The 13378-nt window shown below is 45.5% G+C and overlaps 1 protein-coding gene across 3 annotated transcripts in view; it reads right to left on the minus strand.

Moving 5' to 3' along the window:
* The window catches only part of Slc4a4 (solute carrier family 4 member 4), a 412005-nt gene that overhangs the window by 321877 nt on the left and 76750 nt on the right, over positions 1-13378 (minus strand). Inside the window, exon 1 of one of the 3 annotated variants that reach the window (XM_087908891.1) lies at positions 6385-6524. The exons of the other annotated variants lie outside the window; for them this stretch is intronic. The gene's annotated coding sequence lies outside the window, so the exon portion shown is untranslated. Of the gene's footprint in view, positions 1-6384; positions 6525-13378 lie in introns of those variants that run through there. 3 annotated transcript variants of the gene reach the window in all.

The following is a 13378-nucleotide window of genomic DNA, read 5'->3' on the forward strand; positions in this document are numbered from 1 at the left end:
GTTCTTCACAAGCTCCAGCTCAGCTCATCTTCATCCTTCACCGTTCAATCTTGTGTGCAACATGGCTTCCAACGAATCGGCACTGGAGGAGCCACGGCAGCAGACCAGATCTGGCAATATGCTGCCTAGAACTCCAGTTACAGAAGCTAAAAATATAGAGTGTGTAGGCTTTGGGGGAACCATCCATGGAGTGAAAAGCAGTATAATCTGCCTTCAGGTGTGCCTTAGGTTTGGTATGTGTCACGTGGGACACAGATGACCCGTATAATGAAATGGGTGATCTCCAACTGCTGGCTGTTAGACTCAACTTCCAACCGAATGTTTGATGAACCCTGTTCAAAAGTCAGCTGTGGCGAGAGGACGTAAAAGTCTTAGGAACAGTTTGAGTTACTCAGGGTAAGCACCTAGGAGAGATAATGAAATGTGTCATTCATTCACTCGGCCAAACGTTTATTGATGTGCCAGCAACTGCTCTCCGCGCTGGCCCCGTTCAAGTCAAGAACAGAAAGCACTGCAGCAGAACACGATGATAGTAAACAACGGACACACGTAAGGTTCCGAACGGGGTTTAATAGAGTTCCTCCTGTCGGTGCCTGGAAGCCACTCTGTGGATTGGGTTCTACAGTGACTTTGGTAAAGGAAAAAAAAAAAAAAGTAAACCTGGCAATTTTTTAAATTCCCCAAATCAAACCATGAGTAGAGTAAGAGATGCAAGTCTTCAACTTCTGTGTCCTCTGAATGCAGGTCTTGGTCCAACACCGGGCAGTGCATCACAAGACATGCGGCTGCTGTGTGGAGCTTCTGCCGGGCACAAGGCAAGCTCTATATGCTTTTCAGTGCTGGTTGAAAGCTGGATCTTAGGCTGATTTTTGGTTTGGTTTGGTTTTTTGGGGTGTTGTTGTTGTTGTTTGTTTGTTTGTTTCTAAGAACAGGAATTCCTACCAACTGGAAGAGTCAAGCTCAAATGTTCCTCGTCTCTTTACATACTTTACATACTGGATGTTCTTAGTAAACAGCAGCAGGGATCAGTGAGTCTGCCTGATTAGCAGTGCTTTCTAAACAAATGAATGAAGCTAACTTTCCAGGTTTAAAGCCTTCCTTACAAAGAATAATGCTAGACAGAAACTTTAGGAGCAAATAATAATAATAATAATAGCTAAACCAATGCTATAACTGATAAATATTTGAAAAGCACACTCAACAATATAAGTTAAATGAATGATATAATCTGTGCATATATCTACAGACCAGGTAAAATGTATAAAGCACATAAGGCCTACTATTTATAAAGATGTTTATGGAAGATTTTCATTCAATGCCAGTAGGAGAATGAATCTGTATCAACTTTGAGGGAAGACACCATCTACTAAACCAAATCTAACAACTAAATTCAACACACATGAAGTTCTCCACATTTCTAGAAGATGTACTCAAGAACACCCATATCAACACAATCCATAACAGACAATACTAAAAACAACCCAAGTATCCATCAAGAATGAAACAGACCATGTGCCATGCTGGTCCACAAGAGTCAAACTCCTTCCAACCACGAGGATAAACAAACTTGCTACGCACAAACCAAGGATGAATTTCCTAAATACAGCACTTAATAGAAGGGGTCAGGCCCACAAGTACATACCACGTGGTTCACTCATGGAAAGCTGAGTAACAGGTAAAAGTGACCTGCAGCCCCAGAAGTAAGAAGTTACAGTTGAGGGAATTCATAGCTTAAAATGATGGGAATAGGAGACTTCTGAGCCTGCCATTGGCATGCATTCTGGGTGCTGGCTATGTAGATGGATTCACTCGAGTTGAGCTGTCTGCTGGTATTTTAAAGACATTTTTGATGTTCTGACTACATGTTGCACCTCAGCAAAAACTTAAATGAATGAGACAGGAGGAAGGGGAAAGGAAGTAGAGAAAAGAAGAAGGGGGGAAGGGAGGGGGCTATGCATGACACTATCAGGTCCCAGGTTCTAGCCTTTAGTTCTGCTTGTGGTCTCTTGGTCACCTTCCTTTACTAGCGGGTGGTCCACACACTGGGCTCAGCATCTCCTATGTACCACAACATCTGTCCAGCTCCGTCTTCTACCTTCTTGTTTACGGCTGGCTGTGATATCAGAGGTAGTATGACAATAACTCAAATATGCTTCACATCTGCGGACTCTAGGGATCTCCTGAGGGACAGAGTCTTCTTTAATATACGCCTTCCCTCTGGCTGCTCACAGCCTTGCTGGCAAAGAGAGCATGCCAAACAGACAGCCATATTACTAGATCCCATCAATCACTAGATCTCTAAAGCAAAGCTAGAATTAATTAATAGAGAAGTCCAGACCCTTCAAGTTTACCCATTTAAAAAGAGTATAGAGCAGGCTATTCATCGGGCAGTATAGCTACCAAAGCAAAAAAGAATGCTCCACTTCCTACTAATGACATTAGGAAAAACTTCCCTGTTTATGTCACTCAAAAAAGAGCAGGTTTCAACACAATGTAGCCCTTTTTCTTTATGCATTTCTGATTGTTTTATTTTAATGCCTCCCAAAAGTATCCCAGAAATTCTATCTAGAGTTTTTTTAAGCTTTCTAATATAAATTCAACAAAGCAAGAAGAAAATAAAACTCAAGATGTCACTTCTTGATTACTTACGTCCTTCAAAGTCTTAACTTCATGTAGCTTACTTCTGTGTAAATTCTCCATGAAAGCGAACTTAGCTCCCATGCTAAAACTGACACACCCAAACTGGAAACCGACTGGGACCACCCCTCTAGCGGTGCTGAACCTAGAACCTCAAGGTTGAAGCAAGAGGTCACTGCTGCTCTGGAAGGCCATGGAAAAGCTCATCTTAGCAGAATAAACTGGTATCTGCTTTGGCCTCTTCCTGTGTGACTAAAATAACCAAAACGCATGCCCCGTCACCGTAGTCATTCGATGAAGATGTGACAGCCCTCTGCAGATGGAGCATGCATCCCAGCCTCCACCAATAACTTTCCAGGATTTTTTTTTTTTTGGTACAGTTCTCTGTTTTGGCTTTTAAGTAAGCATAATACCTAACCCTTATATCAATTTCATTTTCAGGGAAGATGGACCATGTCTGGCTCCCAGAAGCAACAGATGAAGGGGGTTTCACTATTACTATTATGGCTATTTCTACTGCCATCTTTTGAGTAAGTCATCACCTAATTCAGAAGGAATAAAGACATCATTACTAAGAAAACAGCACTGTAAGCATCACATAGAAGACTGGGGGAAAAAACTTTCTCACTTCCTTTCGTAACAGGTAAATAAAGGCACCAGCATTCGACCCTCACCCTCCTTTGGGTGTCTTAATTGTCATTGCACTGCAGGGACCAGAGAGATGTCACCGCCTCAGAGTCACTGTGACAGCAGTGAATGTGGCTTTAGATAAAATGTAACTTCTGAATGTGTATGTTTTTGCATGTAAGTCTGCAGATTAGACAGTGATGTGTACAAGATTGTCCACCTCTACAGCTGGAAAACTAGATAAAGACACGTCGTGGTGAATATATGAACTACCTTCTAGTTAGGACACAAGGAAGTGTTCACGACAAAAGTGTACTGAGTGTGCAAATATTGAGAGCTAGGCAAAAGTGATCTGTACACAACTTACCCTGACCTGATACCAAAGAAACAGCATTTATACCCTAAAATTCCCATATGCAAAAGTAGTAATATCTAGCTTGGTAAAGTCTTATTTGATTCCTGGATATTCTTTATCTATTCACTCTGCTGAATGGCACTCCTTTAAAAACAAATCCCATGGGTCTTAAGTTGTCCTGAAAAACAACATCAGGTAAGATCTGTGTCCTGCTTACAGCTTCCTCTGGCTAATCAGTCATTCATGTATCCTGATTCCTTCCATTTTGCAATAAAAAAAAAAACTTGGAAACCTTAATCATCATTAGATTTTCCTGTTCCCCACTTGTTCTTTCCAAAGTAGACCTGATTATGCAGCAGACCCAGACTTATTCCTACTGTCTAAAACGAATGCCAAGGAACAAGCTGACGGAGTGCCCTTGCCACACACACCTCAGGAGCAGGGAGTCCTCCTGGGACTGACTCCCCAACAGTAGCAGGTCCTCACGGACTGCAGCGCCCTCAGAAGCAGGCAGGGAAACCTGATTATCTGCGATGATTCACCAGCAGAGTGTGCGTCCCTTCCTTCTTTAAGTACTGTCTTTTCCTTTAAGATGTGAGCTATGGCCAGACTATCATGCATGTTATCAGAACAAGAGATCAGAATCTTCAAATTGTGCTTGCCAGAGCTCAGTGAAAAATGAGATTACCACCAGGGTGTGCTGAGAGAAGTCCCAAAGGTTGCCTGGTTTCTAGCATGTTTTCCCTCTACAGCAATTGCCTGTCTTCCTTTTATACAATATTTCTACAAATCCAAACGTCTTCTAATCATTTAATAGAATGGCCCTGGCATGCAAACACTGGAAGCTTTTTTTATGTTGACAAAGTGAACTAAAAGAAATACATCAGTAAATCGAGCATACTTCTGACCACTTGAAAGACTCACAGGCTTTGTATGTTTGTATGTTTCAAAAACAGCCCCCAAACAGAAAATGATATTAAAATGTCCGTGCTGTAAAACTAATACAAAGGGCTGAAGTTTCTGCTTTCTCAAACATACCCAGCACTACCAAAAATATCCCATTTTCTATCTCTCACCCCATCTGTAGAAATGCCCTATGCCCCAAGAATCCACAGCATTGCTAAGTTTCCCGTCCTACCTAAGGAAGTTTTCTGTCATCTTGCCTACACTGGAGATAAAGGTAAAACCATTCTATTTTACCACATAGGAGATCAGAATCCTATTTAGATTTAACTTTAAAATGAAAGTAAAAGTTTTTCTCAGTTATGAAAGCTTTAAAAAATAGACACATTTCCTTTGAATGAAGTAGAAATAACTCCAGTCTAAGTACAGTAACGACTGGAAAGTAATGCTAATGTGACAGACACAAGGACTAGAGTTCTATGAAACTTTTTTTTTTTTTCTGAAGTCTTAAAGTCGTCCAGTAGAGTCTGGCTTCCACGGAGAATCTATTCAGATCCCAATGAAAATGAGCACTAATGAGCAAGACACACTTCAATGTAGATAATATTGCAACCTGAAGTCCCTGGTAAAGAAAGGAAGCTAGGTGCAGTGTGGCGCCTTTCCAGGATCTGAGCCGGTGTTAGTGTAACCCTGTGTCAGAGAGTTCTCACTAGGAGCGAGTCTGTCTGGCACTAAAGTGAAAGAGGAGAGAGAAGTGAGTGCAAAGGAGGAGAGAAGAGTGCTTTTAGCTTTTCAGCTTCAGACTGGAAGAACTTGCTGTGGGCAATCACGCTGAGAAGGTGGGGCCTTCTGGAGAGAGGGAAGGCAAAACTCCACACTTCCAGGGAAGCCGGAGGTGCTAGGGCCGGGGCAGAAATGCTTCCTTGGCTGTTCCCAAGTTGAGGGTTTTTTCCCCCCTTTTGTTCTCGGAGAACTTTCCTCCTTATAGAGCTTGTGCAGTTAGCCGCTGTCGCTCAGTAGCTGTTATTAACAGACTGGCAAAGGCTAAGTGAAATGCACTTAAGAAAAGAATCACCTGCCCTTGCCAAGATGCACACGCTGCCCAGTACCTGAGCGAGAGCTCCGCTGTCGCCGGCCAACAGAAATCCCGGTTTAACCTCTGTCTCCCCCTTGCAAATAAATGTGTGTACCTCTTGCAGTGAATCTGCCTGACTCACCCCCGCCTCCGGCGTGCCAAGCAGAGACGCGAGTGCCCGATCCCGGAGCGGACAGAGGAGTGGGGACCGCGGCCTCGATGGCACTGTTTCCCCAATCTCCCCAGCTTAAAGATCTGGGGGTGTGTCCCCCCCTCAGACAGATCCCCAGATACACTATGACCACTCGGACTGAGGAGAACACAAGTGTCACTGCTCTCGAGCCTAGCCGGGGCGTCCATTGGCCGCACAGTCGTGGCAACAACGCCCGGTTACGTGCAGGCGGCTATGCAGTAGGGGGAAAATAGAACCACCCAAACTTGTCATCTGAACGCTGAGACGGAATAAAAAGTACTTTTTTCCGCAGCAACAGCAGCAGCGTTCACACTTCGCGGGCGCCCAGCACAGGAGATGCCCGGCCCGCCACTGACCTCTCTCTCTCTCTCTCTCTCTCTCTCTCTCTCTCTCTCTCTCTCTCTCTCTCTCTCTCTCTCTCTCTCTCTCTCTCTCTCCCCTCTCTCTCTCTCCGTCCCTCCCTGGACGCGCCGAGGCCGTCAGATCGCCCTGCGGGACCAGTCCCTGGGGCCCGCGCCCGCCACCCAGTGCCCACCGCGCCGGCGAGGCTTGGGGACGTGGCCGACCCACCCCGCCGCCGCTCGGGCCACTCACCTCCTGGGGTCGGGCTTCCGTCGCTCCTCCAGCTTGGCGACTGAGTGTGTGGCTGCAGCGGCCGCCGCCGCCGCTGCCGCCGCCGCTTTCGCCGCCACCTCGGCCGCCGCCGCCACCTAAGCTCTGCCCCGCGCGCCGCCGGAGCTGGAGGCGGGGGACCGCGGGGACCCGGGCGGCGTGGGCTGGGAAGTTGGCGCGGCCGCTCGCAGCGCGCGCGGGGCACCAGTCGCAACTTTGGCGCCGGGTGGGTGCGCGCTGCGCCCGGGGAGGCGACCGAGGGGCGAGGGCAGCCGCGGGAGGGTCGGCCTGGCGGGGAAGGAGCGGCGACGCGGAGCGGAGGTGTCGGCCTCGGGGAGGGAGCGGCGACAGCGGGGCGGCTCCGCTCCCTACTCTGCCTCCCGCAGCTCCCGCGTGTGCGCCCGGCTCTCCGTGTGCCTGCCGAGAACCGACGCTGCAGCCGCCGCCGGGCTCGGGGATGGGCTAGGCGGCCCAAGCCGTACGGCGAGCGCGAGCCCGCGATCCATATTTAAAGCGGCGAGTGGCCTCGGCCGGCCCCCTGCCCTGCCCTCGCTCGCGCCCGCCCGTCCGCCCGCCCGGCCCCCTCGGCTCCGGGCCGCCGCTCGGCGTCAGTCGCCAGGGCTTCGGCGGCGGGGAGGGGCCTCGGGCCGCGCCGCCCCGCTGGGGGCTCAGCACGCAGCGCCCGCCTGGGGCTGGAGTGGGCGGGGGGGGGGGGGGGGGGGGCGGGGGGGATCTGGCTTCCGACCCCGCGGCCTCACCTCGCCCGGCTCCTCTCCAGCCCAGAGCCGGTTGCTAGGTTCAATGTTTCATCCTGGCTGGCCTCAGTTCCCCCACTGGGGAGAACCTAAAGTTGCGTGCGTTTCCCAGCCCAGATCATTCTGGATGCTACTTTACAAAACTTGAGGTGTGTTGGTAAAGAAAGTGCTGCAAGCCTCAGTGTTAAATCACCACACATCTTTATTGGCAAAGGATATCTGGGGGACACCGTGGACCTCCACCTTGTCTTTCGTTATGTCACTGGCGGCTTCTGTCTGGAGTTAGGGAAACAACCTTAGCCATCCAAGGCGGGTTCTTGAGTTTGCAAAATGATCCTTCGTATTTACTATGCTGCTGAAGTTAATTAATTAAGTACATTTTGCCAAGCAAATCACAATATGTCGAGGGCCCCCGCAGAACTTGGGATCAGTTAAGAAATCTTTTAAGATGTGTGAATAGATACCAGCACAGACACCATCTAGTGTTCTGAAGACTACTACAGAGTGGCCATTTAGTGGCCTTAAACCACACAGCTTATGGTGCAAACATATCTGTGTTCCCTGCTCATGTATATCATATGTGAAAGCCACTGCTCAGACTTCCACATAACCACCTAAACATGTAAGTCCGGGAGCAGTCACTTTATATGCTCACTCTAGCTTCCAACACTTCCCCCAACATAGGTAGTAAGAAACCAGAGAAGGGGGTATTGCCAGTAGAAGGTGAAATAGATTCAATGGCAGAGGTGCTGTTTTTGGTTTTGTTTTTTTCTTTTTCTTCAGTCTCTCCCATGGGGTCAAAGAAGCAAATACGGAGCTTGTGTTTGGGGAAAGCTGGTGTGTGTAAAAACCCTTACTCAACACTCGGCAAGCACTGGGAACCACCCCAAGTTGCCTAATGTCTGAAATTAAAATGCACTAATGTCATGTGTTTGGCTGTTGTCGTACTTGGCTTGCTTTTATGTTCACACATTCTACATAATCTACTAAAGCGACAGGGGCAATTCAGAAGTGAAGGGGGAACAAAATGTGACCTTTGCATCTGTCCCCTGAGTACCTCTATTTCGTCTGTAGACCAATGTTTAAAGTAACTGTCACTCCTCAACACACAGCGAGAATCAGCAACCCCAAGGCTCAGGCGCAAAAAGAAATCACTTTTGTATTAAGAATTTGCCACTGCTGATCAGCAGTTTTTCATGCTGTGGATTATGTATTTCAACATAGCTGGCAATTTCTCCTTATGGTCATGAACCAGTCATGAATAGTCAGCTTTGGTGACTGTCTGAGAAAGGAAAAGTCCAAGAAATACATTTTCCATGCACTTGGTTGCAAAAATATGTCAAAATGCCCTTCATGCAAATTGATAGGTAACCCCTGGAGGCGTTTTAATATCAAGATTGGCAAGTATTTGCCCTGAAAGGGGGTATAGAACTGGTGAACAGGGTGGGGGTGCAGGGAGAGAAGGAGAGGACTGTGGGGTGAAATTTGGTATGCGGCTTAAATTAATGAGGAAAGAATTGGCCTTGGCAGGCAGCCCACTAGCCCTGTTCTCACTCTCCACTTGGTGTTTGCTATCCCACAATTAAAAAGGCATGTTCCATTTCCTCTCCTATTGATCATGGGCCAGTAATTGAGATTCATGCGCTTTCCCCTGAAAGGTCATGATTAACTTTTTTATTAACTCTGTGTGTGGTCACCTTTGCATTTGCCATTCTGAGTGAGAACAAGAAATACTGAGGACACAGACACACAGATACACACATACACGGACACACACATACACACACAGTCATTCACTCACACACACACACACACACGGACACACACATACACAAAGACACAGAGAGAGAGAGATAAACACAGACACACACGGACACACACAGACACAAACACACACTTGTCCTAAAATACGTGCTTTCGCCTTTGCTTCTCATAAACCAGAAAAAGATTAATTTGTACTTTCGTCTTATTGTTCACAAAGTTCGAGGATGAAAGGAATGAACAGAAAGAGCTGGATGTGGGAGAACACACCTGTAATCCCAGAGCAGAAGCAAAAGAGTATAATTTTCAGGCCAGCCTGGGCTACACAGTGAGTTCAAAGCCAGCCTGAGACATGTTGCAAGACTTGTCTCAACAACATCACAATAAAGTGGGGAGGGACGAGGTGACTGGGCTTCAGTTCAGTAGTAGAATGCCTGAGAACCAGGAGCAAGGTCATGGTCGAATATCCAGAAGATAAAACAAAGATTGGTGGAATTAGTATACTCTTAACTGGTAATGGTTTGTTTGCTTCTTGGCCAATAATTCTCTATGTTTTATAGCCCTCTGAACTTGCCGTTTACCAGTTAGTTTATTCATCAAGTTTCTCATCCATCCATGGTCCTAAAAGGGAAAACAAGCTGGACGAAGCTTTGTTCAAAGACAAGCACCATCTAGTGGCGGCAGGTGATGAAGCCGCCTGCTTCGGACCACACAAGCTAGTCCTGGGCTCATGCATGCCTGGCGTCAAGAGAGAGCTTTATACGGTGCTGCCTGCTAACATTACTCAACTAGTAGACTTGCTATTAATCATGGAGTGGACGTAGGACATAGAACTGACCTGCAGGTAGGATTATCACTGTAGAATTTTCTCAATCTTTGTGTGATTTTTAACTAGGTCCCAAAGAATTCTGCATATAAATTGCTTCCATTAGGTTAAAAAGTGACACTTATGGCTACTTGTATATAAATATATCTCACACACACACACACACACACACACACACACATTTTATTAGCATTTTTCTTTTTTTTAATCAAGACAGAAAGGTGAAAATTGAATACTAATCCTGAAGTTATAAAAATGTAGCATTCATACAGGTCTTCTAAGAGACCTAAACAGAAAGACAGTAGTAGATACACTGTATCTTGTTGCCTCCAGAAGGACAGATGCAAATGTTCCTCCATTTGGAGTTCTTTTTGAATAAGCCACTCATTTGTGCAAGTTTGACAAGTATTTTGGTACATACAATAGCGGTTTTCTTTGTGCTGATATTTGTTTTGATTTCGAGTTGTTCTTCTGGTAAAGAATATTGCAACAGAGACTCATTGAAGTTGCTACTCTTATGTCAGGGTAGCCACCACCCTAAGTGAGAGCAAGAAATTGGGGGCTTTTCCTTCTTGTCTTGCCACTAGTGAAGGATAGGCATGAAGGGGTGGGGTTAGAGGAGGGGAAGGGAGGGAAGGGATCAGAGGAGGGGACAGGAGGGAAGGGGTTACAGGAGGGGAGGAGAGATAGGGAGAGAAATTTAGATAATCAATCTCTCATTTTTTCTTTTACTTGGACTCGAGAGAGTCATATTTAATGTGTTCATATTTAGTGTGACAAATTCGCGAGTAAATTCAACTAACCCAGATTTATAATCTGCATTCCCTTCTACAAACCGTGGCTTTAAAAATAGCTGCAGCCCCTTTTTATGAGGCAAGGAGGAAGGTGAAGATGGTTTTTGCAAACTGTCAGCATGGCATGAGCTGGGGAAAATAATTTTATTTGGTTAAACATGTGTCATGAGTTGCTGTACAGTTTTAACAGCTAGTTTCTAGACCATATCCAACTGTCATTTTTTAGAACATGTGCCTAAAATCAAATATTAGAAGAGACTCGGCTGTAAGCAGGATTCTGGCTCTGCGAAAGTCAAAGGAGGTAAGATAGTCAGCCTTTCCTAAGTTGATTCTCTTAGCAGGAAAATTAAGCGGTGTAAGTTACCCAAGGTGTAAATTTCTCCATTAGGGAACCCAGAATTATTTCCTCTGGTGAGACTGAAACAATATAGTGATAGAGAAGCATGCAAATCTTTCAGAATGCTATAGACACGTTTGTTATCAGGTGCTGTTTGGTAACCGTAGGCAAGTCTCCCAGCTTCTCCCTCCTACAGGAATCTCTCCTAGATCAGAGTAACACAAGACAGGACAGGACACAGGCCTCTCTGTTTGGGGGAGAAGGAAGAAAAAAAAAAAACTTGAAACAAGTGGCGACCAAGCCATTGAAACCTATGGCTGTGATTAAAGATTATGTGTGTTCTTAGGTAACATAATAGAGAATTATGTCAGATGACCCTGGTGTGTGTGTGTGTGTGTGTGTGTGTGTGTGTGTGTGTGTGTTTATACCATCCTTTTCTCAGACACACAGGTGTTTGTCCTTTGTGTCCTGCTGCCCTCCCACCTCCTCCTCAGGAGATGAATAAGTCCAGACAGACAGCAGGCTACGTCAAAGCTGCCCTTTCCTTTATGCCTATGGCTAGAATGTTGCTGATCGGCTGTTCTATCAATCAGAGACGGTTCCCCTGCAGGCTGCCCCACCACTAGACAGAGCTGATCTCGACCTATTCACATACCAAAAGTGTCTGGGTCTCCTTTCCAGTAATGAACAGCATTGGAAGATCACATCTGCCAGATGTTCTTATGGTAAATGTTACAAGATGAATATTAAAATGCCACCCCAGAAGCAGGGGGCAGTTTGTCTTATGGGGTTCAGTTTTGTACTTCTGACCACAGACTGTACAATTCCGGGGGGAGGCGGTGGATGGTATGAGTGTATGTGTGTTGGGGGTGATTCCTCAGGAACTATCTACCTTTTTCTTTTGAAACAATGTCTCTCACTGGCTGGAAGCTCATCACTTAGGCTAGACTGGGTAGCCAGTGAGTCTCAGAGAGGCACCTGTCTCTGCCTCCCCAGAACCCCATTGGAACTACAAACACACAGAACCAAGCCCAGTTGTTTTGTTTTATTTGGAATCTTCTTTGGATCAAAGTTAGGTACTCGTGTTCCTGTGGCAAGCACTTTACTAACTAACCTATCTCCTCAGCCCAACAAATATTTCTTATGGACCAACTACCTTTATTTTCGAGACACTTGTAGAAGTTTTTAGATGGTTTTAGACACAGAGTCTCCGCTTGCGATGCTAGCAGATAAACACACAAGATAATTTCTATTACTTTGGAGTGCTAGACGCTGTGGATACAGGGACTCACCACACCTATTTTCAGTGTCTGGATAGCCTTGCCATCTCTTGATAAACCCCATAGTAAAAAACAAGTCAGCAATGCCTTTCTTTACCATGTAAAACACTGGGAAACTGTGCAATCCCTTGACTCTAAAAAATAAAATCTAAAGATGTAACAGAGTTCACAAAACAAGAGGGAGGCTGCTTTCGGGTAGATATGGGCAGCCTGCTAAGAAATGATGCTGGCAACTTGATATACCATGACTGGTTGATATCCATGGGAAACCTGCCCTTCAGGGGTCCTGAATCTTACAAATTTCTCAACCCTACCTTTGCTATTATAAAAACCCAACTCCAACTGAGCACGGGGATCCCCAATCCCACCAATACATTGTACACACAGAGAGTCCGAGTTTGCGAACTTGTATAAGAATAAAAGGTTTTTGTTTTTATATACAGGGCTCGGTCTTTTAGTTGGCTTTGGGGGGACTCTGTGATCTGGGCATAACAATTTCAGCAAGAGATGTAAGGTGTGGCAATGCTTAACAGCAACTTAACAGAACACATGAGATGTGGCAGTACCTGGCACACGGAAGGAACTTAATACCTAATTACTTAAATAAATGTTCCTACTCCCTCTTGTTTAGAACATTAAAAATAAAGAGGCTTACTTCTCCACAGTGTGTCTTTATGATTAAAATATTTCAGAAACCACAATATCTTTAAGACAACATCTTTCTTATATAGTAACTTTTAGGTACATCAATATATTTGTATGTGTACAAGACACAGGGTAAAGGAGAAGAGGAACAGATAAAAGCCACATTTGCCTCCAGGGGAGGAAATTAGAGGAAGAAAAACCAGTGTGAGAGGAAGTCTTTTCATTGACTCATTTGCGCTTTGGGGAAATTTGAACCATATAAGTAGTTTGCTGATTTTTACCATAAGTTGCGATTTAAACTATATAAATGAACCCACTTACATCCCTAAAGGTATTTCTATGAAAATGAACATATACCTTAATGAGTACCCACATGATAGACAGAATGCCACACAATGGATGTTGGTCCCCAGTGACAGGGCTGCATTGGGTTCCAGTCACATCCATGAGGAGACAAAAATATCTTCAGGAGAATATTTGTGGTGTGTGCAAATAAACTATACAATTTTAAAGCCAAAATTATCAAGCATCTTGCTGTACTTCTGATCAGAGCAATCTCATGAAAAATTATTCATTTT

This window comes from Myodes glareolus, chromosome 8 (assembly GCF_982192425.1).
Source record: "Myodes glareolus chromosome 8, mMyoGla1.1, whole genome shotgun sequence".
In the NCBI taxonomy this organism is placed as follows: domain Eukaryota; kingdom Metazoa; phylum Chordata; class Mammalia; order Rodentia; family Cricetidae; genus Myodes; species Myodes glareolus.